At 43.8% G+C, this 12,863-nt stretch overlaps 1 protein-coding gene across 1 annotated transcript in view; it reads right to left on the bottom strand.

Annotated features, from left to right (window-relative positions):
• SLC37A4 (solute carrier family 37 member 4) overlaps positions 1–4,635 on the bottom strand; it is a 93,825-nt gene extending 89,190 nt beyond the window's left edge. Inside the window, exon 1 of the mRNA XM_068240864.1 lies at positions 4,508–4,635. The gene's annotated coding sequence lies outside the window, so the exon portion shown is untranslated. The remainder of the gene's footprint in view (positions 1–4,507) is intronic.
• Positions 4,636–12,863: the final 8,228 nt, after the last annotated feature.

The raw sequence follows: 12,863 nt of genomic DNA, 5'->3' as shown, positions 1-12,863 counted from the left end.
AGATGCCAGTGCTATATAAATACATAATAATATCGTAGGACATTAGTCTATGACTATGGTGGGATTAGATTGTGCATGTAATCTGCAGAAGCTGCTGATGCTATAGTATTAGCATACCATTTAATAACCATGAGCCCACAACATGCAAAATGCTGCAACAATAACCCCAAAGTAGAAAATGCAGTCTCTATGACCATCAAATAACTGCAGCAACTGTTACCTCTGACACAGGAACTGCAATAACCGTTACTTCTGACACATGAAATGCATTAGAAAACGATTACTCCGACTCCGCAAACGGTAAATGAGGCAAACATTACCTCATGCGGCCACAGAGTCTCACGGCTGGGACACCCAACAGCCAAAAGTGGGACATAACCTGGGACACATTGCAGCCTGGGACAGGGGACCCTGAACCTGGGACATGTCCCAAGTAAAATGGGACATCTGGTCAGTGTAGGAGTGTATAAAAATTCTGCCCCGCCCTGTCCCACAATTTGCGATGTGATATTAGGCAGCCCCCTTTCGTGTCGCCCCACCCCTACAGAGCTTTAGTGCAGCGAATATATACTCTGGGCTCCATGCACTAGAGGTCCACTTCCCTTCTGTCTTTTCTGTCTATATTGCCACTTGAATTAGGAAAGAGAACAAGCATGCTGCAGACAGAGAAGACAGACAGGATGTGGACTGCTATTGCATGGAGCAGGTGATTCTCCACTGTAACCCTACTGGTGGTAAGGGGGTGGGGGTTGAGTGTAGGTCAAATAAGAGACATTACTGACATCTCATAGAGTATGCTTCACAACACATGGAAGTTTCAGATTACATTCTCGAAGCCAGCTTAACGACTTGCTAAAAGGCAATAGAACTGCCAGTACGCCTATTCATCATTCTTATACTGACAATGTAAATATCCAATTGATTGGATATCGTCAGACAAGTACTGCATAATAAGTTATTCAATGACTTTATCATCACACATCAGAGGCACGTCTACAGATGCGGAGCTCTGTAGAGCACTTGGCCCCTGATCTGTCACCCAAGGGAATGAGTCCCAATCATTTCAGGTGACAACAGTCATGCGTGCATGCATGCACTTAAAGGATACCCAAAGGGACATGTGACATGATGAGATAGACATGGGTATGTACAGTGCCTAGCACACAAATAACTATGCTGTGTTCCTTTTTTTTTTTTTTTTCTCTGCCTGAAATCGTTAAAGGGGAACTGAAGAGAGAGGTATATGGAGGCTGTCATGTTTATTTCCTTTTAATCAATACCAGTTGCCCGGCAGCCCCGCTGGTCTATTTCTCTGCAGTAGTATCTGATTAAAACCAGAAACAAGCATGCAGCTAGTCTTGTCAGATCAGACTTATAAGTCTGAACCACTGAAACACCTGATCTGCTGCATGCTTGTTCAGGGGCTATGGCTAATAGTATTAGAGGCAGAGGATCAGCAGGGCTGCCGGGCAACTGGTATTGATTAAAAGGAAATAAACATGACAGCCTCCATATACCTCTCTCTTCAGTTCCCCTTTAACCAGCTGAGCGGTCTGGACGAGCTCAGCTCGTCCAACACCGCCAGCGGCTGCCGCTCAGGCCCTGCTGGGCCGATTTTAACGAAATAAAAAGCAGCACACGCAGCCGGCACTTTGCCAGCCGCGTGTGCTGCCTGATCGCCGCCGCTCTGCGGCGATTCGCCGCGAGCAGCGGCGAAAGAGGGCCCCCCTAGCCGCCTGAGCCCAGCGTAGCCGGAACAAAAAGTTCCGGCCAGCGCTAAGGGCTGGATCGGAGGCGGCTGACGTCAGGACGTCGGCTGACGTCGATGACGTCACTCCGCTCGTCGCTATGGCGACGATATAAGCGAAACAAGGAAGGCCGCTCATTGCGGCCTTCCTTGTTTATTCTGGGCGCCGGAGGCGATCGGAAGATCGCCTCCGGAGCGCCCTCTAGTGGGCTTTCATGCAGCCAACTTTCAGTTGGCTGCATGAAATAGTTTTTTTTTTATTTAAAAAAAACCCTCCCGCAGCCACCCTGGCGATTTAATCAGAACGCCAGGGTGGTTAAGAGTGGAAAAACAGAAGACATCCAGGTAGTTGTATCACTAAAAAGAGAGAAGAAGAAAAAGCAAGCCAAAACAGACAAATCCCAGCTGGCTATCCCAGTAAAAGAAGAAGCTTTAAAAGATAGGATAGTCACAGAAGAAGCAGTGCGGTTGCATGATCTGGGGTGATACCAGGATCCAGGGTGAAACTGCTTGTTACAAAGAAGCAATTTCCCCTCCTCCCTCCTAATCTGCCAGAGAGGGGAGGGGAATTTGATATATACATTTTTATTTCATTAGAGGCGTACCTCCATGAGAGAATAAAACCAATAAAATGGAGGGTGGGGGGGGGGGGGGGGTTCCACCCTAATTCATATGTGCTATTAGTAGAATTAGAGAGGTGCATATAAACAAGGATAATTATGGAGTGCAATAAATTACGTTTCAAACTCATTCACGCTTATTTAAAAGGATACCTGAGTTAAAAATAAACTGATGAGATAAACAACTACATCTATCCTTTTTCTGCTAGCAATGACTTTTAGATATCCCACAGTTTTATTTTATATTTAACCACTTTATCCACCACTACAGTATATCTACTGTACATCCTCTGTGACTTCATCTAAACCACGAGTCAGTAGATATACTGTACGTCTTGTACCAGACGCAGTGCTGTGTAGGATTGGGCTTGCTCCTGTGCACATTTTTGGCACTATCTGATGCAGCACTAATTGGTGAACAGGAATATACCGGTAAGTTCCCTGAGCTAATGAGATTGATTTTTACCATTAAAAATACATTTATTTTCTCAGTTCAGAGTGAAAACTACACTCTGTAGCATTATTTCAGAATCAAATATCTTCACCATAAATTGTGACAGGAACATAATATAAGTTGATAAGCAGTAAGAATAGCCAAACAAAATGTGTGTTTTTTATCTACAGTAGCACTTTTTATTTTTAAACTGGAATTGGTAAAACTGAGAAATAATGCGTTTCTTCTATTTTTTCCCTTGTTTTCCCATAAAAATTCATAGAAAACAAAATTGTTCCAGGGAAAGAATGGCATACAATGAAAGCCATATACCTGGTAGATTTCATTTCTGGGTCATAAGTAGGGATAAAGTTATTTCTGATTAAATAAGGACATAGCTAAACTGTCAAAACTGCTCTGGTCCATAAGTGGGAAACAAGGTCTGGATGCGAAGTGGTTAAATCTAATTTTTAACTTTTGACTTTCATTGTTTCTGCTCAATGGCACATTCATTGAAGTGTGCCAGGGCTAAAATCTATGAACTATTGGCCCTTTTTATCTCTTTCCTGCTCTCAGAAACCATTTTCTGCTAGGTAAGTGTTTTATAGTCCTAATTTCTTATCAGTGAGGGTAACACTGATGTCCGACCTGGACCTGACCCAGTTAGAAACTGTAATTTGCTAAAGTGCTAGCTGCGTGTTGAAAAAAAAAAAAAAAAAAAAAAAAAAGAGGCAAATCGGCCCAGCAAGGCCTGAGAAATCCTCCTGTGCGGCATAGCCCGAGCTCAGCTCGGGCTTACCGCCAGGGAGGTTAAAGGGGAACTGAAGTAAGAGGTATACGGAGGCTGCCATATTTATTTCCTTTTAATCAATACCAGTTGCCTGGCAGCCCTGCTGCTCTATTTCTCTGCAGTAGTTTCTGAATAACACCAGAAACAAGCATGCAGCTAGACTTGTCAGATCTGACTTTAAAGTCTGAAACACCTGATCTGTTGCATGCTTGTTCAGGGGCTATGGCTAATAGTATTAGAGGCAGAGGATCAGCAGGGCTGCCAGGCGACTGGTATTACTTAAAGAGAACCCGAGGCGGGGTTCTTACATCGCAATCCCCATACAGAGGCTGGGTCTGCCTATAGAGCCCAGCCTCTGTTGCTATATAACTTCCCCCAAAGCAACCCCTGCATGCTGCGAGACCCCATAAAACACTATGCGGCTGTGTTTACCTCACTAATGTCTCCGCTCTGGCCCGCCTCCTGAATCACTCTGGTCCCCGCCCGCGTCCCTTCCCTCCAATCAGCGGCGAGGGAAGGGACGTGGGCAGGGACCGGAGCAATTCAGGAGGCGGGGGAGTGGCGAGACTGGCATTAGTGAGGTAAACACAGCACGCTGCGACACGCTGCATGTCGACAGCGCGGCTGTGATTAATGGGGTCTCTCAGCGCCCAGGGGGGCTTTGGAGGAAGCTACATAGCAACATAGGCTGGGCTCTATACGCAGACCCAGCGTCTGTATGAGGATTGCGGTGTAAGAACCCCGCCTCGGGTTCTCTTTAAAAGGAAACAAACATAGCAGCCTCCATATACCTCTCTCTTCAGTTGTCCTTTAAATAGTCAACCTGCAACCTTTCTAAATGACAAAAAAAATAAAGGAAAAAAGAAACGGAATCAAAACTTTGGTATAGAGGTGTTCTCAGGACCGACAGCGCTTGCCTGGATTGATCCAGAGGAGAAAGGCAGATCCAAGGGCGCTCTGAAGGCCTACGGAGTTGACTGTGCAGAGAGGAGCAGTCCTCTGGGTATTGTGTCTGCTGTAGCTGTGCCCACCAGGAGACACAGTGGGGGTTTAATCAGCTGGTGGAGGCCAGAAGAGCTCTGGGAACAGACAGGAAGAGTCTGGAAAGAACAACTGTGCCAAAGTTCGATTACGACACTCCATTAAATGTTTGCTAATTTTATTTATTTTTTTATTTATTTTTTTTTGCAAAAAGTTACTAGTGTGATGTACTAAAAGAACACTAAAAGTCCACTTGGAAGATCTATGGCATATAGAAAGGGTATCCACATCATTCTTGAGAATTATAACTGGCAAATAAGAGTTTTAAAATTCTGTGGTACATACAGTAGATGGTTAAGAAATGTCTGAAAATGGACAGTTTCTTTAAAGATGGACCAAAATTACATCCGTTGGATATACACATGGGAAACGCTTCCCTTATGCACTGAATTGCAATACTGAATGTACTTCTAAAAATGTTATTGGATACTTGCAGGCTAACTAATGTACTGAGATGACATATAATGGAGTCCTGACCAGTGAATTGGAACTCACGTAATGCAGTGGCTTGCTTTTGGCTGCTGTTGCCACCCATGAGTTGTGACACCATATATCTGGTAAAGGATATCTGGAATACAGACTAGTAAGCTGATTACTTATTGGAACAATTCTCTGCTCAGTCCAAGGCTGGATTTGCCATAAGGCACTGTAGGCACATGCCTACAGACACCTGATGGTGGAAAGGCGGCTCACTCCTCTCCCTGAGCGCCTTCTTCCTTATGCAGAGTCCTGATGAGAGTGTAAATGAGAGGTAACTCACCCTACTCTCTGTATTCCACTGATGAGATCTCCCTGATGAGTCAGGGGCACCTCTAGCTAGTAGCTACTTAATACTGTGGTACTGCTAGCTACCTAATACTTGGGGGCATCTCTAGTTACTTAATATTGATTTCAGCAAAGCTTGGTGTGAGAAAAGGCAGAAAAGCCGGCACATGTGCCCAGAACAAGGCGGCTGATTCCACGTCCAACGCGGCGGTTTGCACGCGTAGGCCTACATCTGTTAGTATGGCCGAACGCGGAGAAACCGCCGCATGCCCTGATAGTCTGGTTCCGCGTCCAGCGCGGCGGGTGGTACACAACATATGTCTGGTGTGGCTGGGACTGATAGTCCACACAGGTTCAGAAGGGCGCTGAGAGGCAGAACTTTTTATGACAACCAGAAGGGAATCAGCTGACCAGGCCGGTCAGCTGACACTTGTACCAGTTCCCATTGGTCCAGCACTTAGGGGAGGCACTGGAGAGCGCTGTGCTATATATACTGGGTGCTGGTCAGTCTCTGGTTGTCTGCCGTTGCGATCACTACGTGGAAGCACTCAGACCTTTTGTCAGAATCTGTATTTACCATTCTGTTATACTTCAGACTAGTTCCAGGGTGTTGATTATCATGGAGCTCACACCCAAGACTAGGGATTTGTGTTACCATCCTGTTATATGTCAGACTAGTTCCAGGGTGTTGATGATCACGGAGCTCACACCCAAGACTAGGCATTGTATATTATCTGTTATGACCTTCTGCTTTCCTGACCAATCTTCTGATCACTGATTTGGTACTTCGCTAATCTGATACTCTGTTGCCATACCCTGCGTATTTGTACTTTATTTGTACTTTATCTGACTGTGTGTTGCCGACCTGGCTTGCCCGACCTCGAGAGCTATCTCCCCAGTTTAGAGATAGTTCCCAGATCAGTCAGTGACATCCACCCATTGGTGTCACTCACTCTCTGGTCCTTCCTACTCCCAGCCTGACTCCTCTCCCCGGGAGATTCTCAGGCTACTGGAAGGTCCTGGTTCTCTAGTGCAGTATTCCTTACTGCCTTTGTACCTGCTCTCCAGGTGCTTTTCTCAAAGTATTACTGTTGCACCAAACCCTCATATCACTCAGGTGTCCAGAGGTTAGTGATATATCTGTATTATCGATGATTCTGCAGATCATCAATAATCAGGTATATATCTGTATTTTTGGTGATACTGCAGATCACCAATAATCAGATTCTCTCTGTGTTTCACCGATCGTTACACTTGGTGTACAGAGGCGCCAGAGTAGAATAAAAACGTTTAAAATCCGTCTAAAAGAGGGGGATGTTCAGGTGGACTTACCTCCCTCAAAAATATAAAACTCAATTGAGTCACAATATATCAATACAAAAAAATGTTTTATTCAACTCCACTTAGTGCAACGTGTTTCACGGGTGTGGTCCCACCTCATCAGGCAAACAGGAGCATAACTCAATGGGTGTAAATACAGAAGTGAGCGCCTCTGTGTATTGATATATTGTGACTCAATTGAGTTTTATATTTTTGAGGGAGGTAAGTCCACCTGAACATCCCCCTTTTTTAGACGGTTTTTAAACGTTTTTATTCTACTCTGGCGCCTCTGTACACAAAGCTTTGCTGAAATCTTGATTCCACCCTCGGAGGGGTGCTACCCCGTTTTCCTATCTACAGAGAGCGACATCTTAAAAACCTGAGTTGGGTCAGGTTCTAATACTCCCCACCTGCACTTGAAGTGGTTGCCTATGGGTAACCCATGTTTGTGAGTGTATCTAAGATTTATTTGCCTTAAACCACAACCAACTTAACATTACACCATATTGGGCTCTCGGTTTCTCTTTGTTCTTCCAAGCATACTTAATATTGAGGGTACTTCTGGTTACATAATTCTAAGGGATACCCCTAGCTACCTATGATGGGCAAGGGAAGTAAGGGAGAAGTGACAGTTGGGCCAGCCTGCACACTTACGGTGCGGTTTGGTGGGGATTTGTAGGTTCATGGAGGGTGAAGTCTAAGGTGCCAGGACATCTGTGCCTATAGGCTCCTGTGAGGTTAAAATCGACCCGGCCCAGTCACCAGCTAGTAGTACAGTCTGGAGATTATCTCCCTCTACAGCGTGTTCTAGGAATATGTGCAATATTCTCCATCCTTTTATCAAAGGCTGTGGCACTAGCACCATTATACTTGCTCTTATAAATTATCCCTCATGCCAATTTTTTTTTGTATGGTACAGGCATTTTGGGACACTGCTTTTCTTTATTACTGATTTTACAAAAGACTTTCCAGACGAACATGATCTGTTAAGATTATAGTGCATACATTAAATTGTGATCTGTTTGACCAGATTTGAAATGTCAACATGACTAGGAACCTTCATGGGGTCCCCATGGCCAAATCTCTGGGATTGCCATGGGGACCCCACTTAGCCTACCATAGTGACAGAAAAAGGTTTGTTTGAGACCATTTTGTCTCCCTTAAATCCCTTTAAAAACACCATTAAACTATGGAAAAAAATGAAGTTGTCTGGAGCAGTAACCAAGAAGAGTTTGCAGAATTTTAAAATTCTAATTCCGATAATATCAATAGAGAGTTTGGCAGACTTTGGTGACACTAGAGTCAAGTTTTTGGACCTATGCATCGAAGTTTGTGAGGGTCGGTTGACCACAAAGGGTTTAAGGGTAAAAAAAAGAAAAAAGGCTACAATAGCCTACTTCATTCTGAAAGCTACTACCCAGCCCACGTAAAGGATGCCAACTTATATAGGCAGTTTTTGAGACAAGTTTTTGGCAACAATTTGACCCTTCTGAGTTTGAAGCCGAGGCCTTGTAGTTAGTTAATTAAGTTTTTATTAGTCAAAAAGAAAGACAAAAATACAAACATTCCGTAATAATTCAAAAGGCATTGTGTAACAGACATCTGAAATGTAGTAACAATATTAAACCTTTCAGCAAATAGCAAACATTCAACATTATATGCGGGAGTCCAAATTTCTGATATAGTCTGCAGAAGTGTAGCATATACTTTGGATTCGGAACAGGTTTTTTAGTGATGATACACTTAGAATATGTCACCTCCAGTGCCAAGGAGGATATAAGAAGAAAGAAGAGGAAGACGAGAAAGTGGAGAAAAAGAGTCAGAGAGAAAAAAAAAAAGTCACAAGCCTGGTTAAGTTGCATTCTCATGAAAGTAATGGATTTGTATTCCTGCGAACATTGGAATTCCACCCACACCAACCAGGTGATAAGTACTGATCATTTTTGTCTTGGGAAAGTAGGATTGACCTCTCCATCGATTCTAATTTCTAAGGAGTCTACACATTTAATCCATGTTTTAGTTGAGGCGGCGAGACAGACTTCCAATTCACAGGATTCAAAGCCCTAGCCACAGGGCTGTGCCGAGGCAGAGGCGAGAGAGGCTCCAGCCTCAGGGCGCAGTGTAGGAGGGGCGCACAATTCCCTCAGCTATCATTCCCATATTATGTTTGAAACAGAGAAACGTAAGTAAAGGGGATATATGGCAGTGACTGCAAGCCAGATAACTAGAGATTAAGGCGTTGGGGGCCCTGGGGCGCCTCTTAGCAATAGCAATCAGTGTGTGATGGCTGGGGTGGGAGGGATGGAGGGGCGCACTTTGGTGTCTCAGCCTTGGGTGCTGGAGGACCTTGTCCCGGCTCTGCCTAGCCATGTTAATCATGTGGATTGCCAAGGATTTTTTTTAAAAATCTTTTTAAAGGTTCTGGTGTAACATGGAGCAGAAAGGTCTCTGGTGTAAAATTAAGCTGGTCACATAGGCTTTTCTCCATGAAATGATGGATTTGTCTCCAATAGGGAACAATTAGCGGGCATGACCAGAGAATATGCATCAGTGTACCTTCAAGTATTCCGCATCTCCAACAGAGATTAGACACGGAGGGAAAAATCTTGTGAAGTACTGAAGGGGTTCTGTACCATCTTGTGATGATCTTATAGCCAAGTTCTTGAGTATTGACACACATGGGCCCTTTATGGTTTAATTGTAAAGATTTTTTGCCATTGGTCTTTATTCAACTCCCTCCCAAGATGTTTCCCGCTGAATTTAAAATTTTAGCTTATTTGAGTGTACGTTATCCAGAAGCATTTGATACAAAAGTAAAATCAAATGGCCAGGTTTGGATTTAGCAAGAATGAGATTTTTAAAAAAAATTGTTGAGGCCTTTGACCAGTCGAATTTGTGTCTCAGCGAGTTCAAGTAATGTCTGATTTTAAAGAATTGCCATGGTGTTAGAGCAATGTCATCACGAAGGGCTGACCTATCCAGAAAAGATTTGACAGCTCCGAGATATAAACTCATGAATTCTTGGGCTATTGCCTGAGGGCCAGTTTTGCAGAAAAGGAATGTCAGCCGCAGGAGGGAAGTCAGGATTGTCCATGAGGTGTCAGTCTACCTGGGAAGAATGCTAAACCCACTGATGCCAGACCTTTACGTAAGGCCTTAACAGAGGCCAACATAAGTGGGTTACCCCATGCTAACATTTCTCTTCTCAGGTTTTCCACCCATCCCAATGCAAATGAACCCATCCCCATTGAAACCTGCTCTACCAGTACCCAAGCCTTGGGGTTTTCACTGTTAGACCACTCAACAGAGTTGTGAGGATAGGTGCTATTTGTGAAGATCAGGGAGTGCCATTCCTCCTTCATCCTTTGGAAGAGACAAAGTTTGCTGCTTTATTTGGGGGGGGGGGGGGGCGGGTTTGTGTCCCCAGATACATGTATTAATATATTTCAGCATGTCCCGGATGAATTCTGGGGGTAAGGTGATGGGGAGGCATTGGCTGACATATAAAAAGCGGGGGACAAGGTTCAATTTTGACTGAAGCCAGACACCCGAACCACAAAAGGCTCTTTTGTTGTCCCCACTTGGCTCCCCAGTCTGCTTTCGGCTCTGTAAAATTTTAAGTGTACCAGAGCTGTAATATAGAAAACAAAACAAAACGGATTTATACATATCTGGGGCTTCCTCCAGCCCCATCCGCTCAGATCGCGCCCATGCCACAGACCTCCACTGCATGCAGCTTCGGGAACCGGGTCCTGTCACTGCATTCAGTCGGCTCCAGTCTACGCACGAGAAGTGCACCCTTTGCATATTTCTCCAGCAGCCGCTGGAGAGATATGTAGAGGGCGCACTTCTCGTGCATAGACTGGAGCCGACTGACGGCAGTGACAGGACCCGGTTCCCGAAGCTGCATACAGAGGAGGATGGCAGGGTGGGAGCGATCAGAGTGGATGGGGCTGGAGGAGGCCCCCAAGTATGTATGTATGTATGTATATTTTTTTTTTTAATATTACATCTCTGTGCCCGTTTAAAGGTATAGGCTTGCTAGACACCGGTGGTTCTGGATGCTAGCCTGGCTTTCACGAGCATAAAGAGATAGTTTGCTTATTCAGTAGTGGTGCATTGTGGGTTACCACGGATGTTCATTTATAGCAGAGTTATTGTAAATTTCTTCTGTTTTAAGAAGACAAACCAACCTAAGCATTGCTTTTTAGTAGGAGGGCTTTTTTGTCTTTTAGTCCCCTATACTCTCCTTGTGGTTTTGGGTCACCCTGAGCTGCTTGGTTACAGAGTCCCATTGTCTTCTTACAGATTCAGGCCCATTGACTTGAATGCATTTGGTGAACAAAATGTTTCCCTATGCTTGCCCATATATTTTTGAGTATATTCTCATCTGCGCAAAAATCTGAAATTTGTCAAGATTATGGCTAAATGAAAATGGCCACATTCACTCATCACTAATAATGATTCCCAGGCGGTGGAGTCACTTCAGAACGTAACTTTCAAATATATACTCATCCTGTAACAAACATCCGAATACAAAAGCAGGGAGTCATATAGGGGAGCTAAAACTGCAGAGGCTTTGGAGAAAAAAAACCTGCCAAATATTGACAGCTGAATTAACATGGGCACAATTGAATCAACCTATAAAAAAAAAAAAAAAAATAAGAAAAACACTTTTACACCTGTGATTGGGTTCTCTTAGAATCTCACAGGAGTACTGGCTGCAAATGACACATGCTTCAGATAATGTCACGGTAGGGGTCACCTGATCCATGTTTGGTGGTCACTATCTACAGTATGATACTGTTGAAATAATGCTCACAATGCTATTGCACTACATTGTGTTCTAGTAGTAGTTATGCATTCAGAAGCGGTTATAGTTAAATCTTGAAAAGTAGGGACACCTGTAGAAGATGGTAGCACCAACTTTCAAAGTTATATCAACCTAAATTACTGCAGAAGAGCGGTGAGTTGAATACATGGTTTTACCTGCAAATGTCATTTTGCCTAATTCTGAAGTGTACATTATCTTTCAGTTTCAGGTAATGTTACTTTGTTTTTTTTTAACCTTTGGCAGTTCATCCTTTACCTTTGTACCATTTGAAGATATTTAATAAACTTGCTTGAATTTCAATAAAAAAAAAAAAAATTATTTCCAGGGCATCTGCTGCATTAGGTAGCAAAACAAATTTAGTCATGCAGAGCGAGAGCCGTTTGTTACCTGTCCGGCCAGATTGGCACTCTTCTCCTCCACCCACAGTGCTACACTCCCGATCGCATGATAGGACATGTGATTGGAACCCTGCTGGAAGAGGGGTGGTAGAAGAGACTCTTCTATCACCGGGCAGTGCTGCACCATCAATCAGGTCATATCATGAGATCAGGACTCACAAGAGGATGTCAGGAGTGTAGCACCGCGCATGGAGGAAAAGCAGAAGAGTATCCAGCATCCGAACAGGTAACTGACAGCTCCCTGTATATCATGGGAGGGCGGCCTCAAAAAGGGAAAATGCCAAATATAGCATCTGTAGTTACATAGTTAAAATACCAAATAATTTATGAACAATAACAATGTCTGGTATACCCTTGCTAGATTCTGAATTCCTGGGTCCTCGAATTTGAGGTTTCTTATAATAGTTGATTAATCTGAAAAGCCTCTAAATGTATGTAGAAAATGCATGACTAACAGTTAAAGTCATCCGGACACCAGACATAGGCCTCAATTCACTAAGCTTATCTCCTGTCTTTAATAACGTTTCTATAGTTATCACCATGGTGATGAGGCATGTAGTATTCAGGAAACATTTTGCCTCAAGCAAACCTAAAGTTAACTGTCTTTAAGTTAACTCTTCAATCCTTAAACACCAGAGTTAAAGACAGGCTGTTAATTAACTGCGTGTGAAAATAACTACACAGGAGGTAAATTAACTACAGAGGAGGTAACTTAAGGAATGAAGAGATAAGATAATTATCTCACTGTGTGGTGGCAAGTTTTCTCTTGCCTTATCTCCAGCATGATCTTAGTGAATTGAGGCCATAATTATGATCGTGCAAAGCACCAGGACCAAAAGTATCAACTGATGTGAGAGGAGGAAAGGAGTCCTGGTACAAACATGCAGCCTGCTTGTACCAGGACTTCGTTCCTCC

The sequence above is a fragment of the Hyperolius riggenbachi genome, chromosome 6, assembly GCF_040937935.1.
Source record: "Hyperolius riggenbachi isolate aHypRig1 chromosome 6, aHypRig1.pri, whole genome shotgun sequence".
NCBI classification, from domain to species: Eukaryota; Metazoa; Chordata; class Amphibia; order Anura; family Hyperoliidae; genus Hyperolius; species Hyperolius riggenbachi.
The sequence above is the reverse complement of the archived record's forward strand: the minus strand, read 5'-3'. Positions and strand labels throughout refer to the sequence as shown.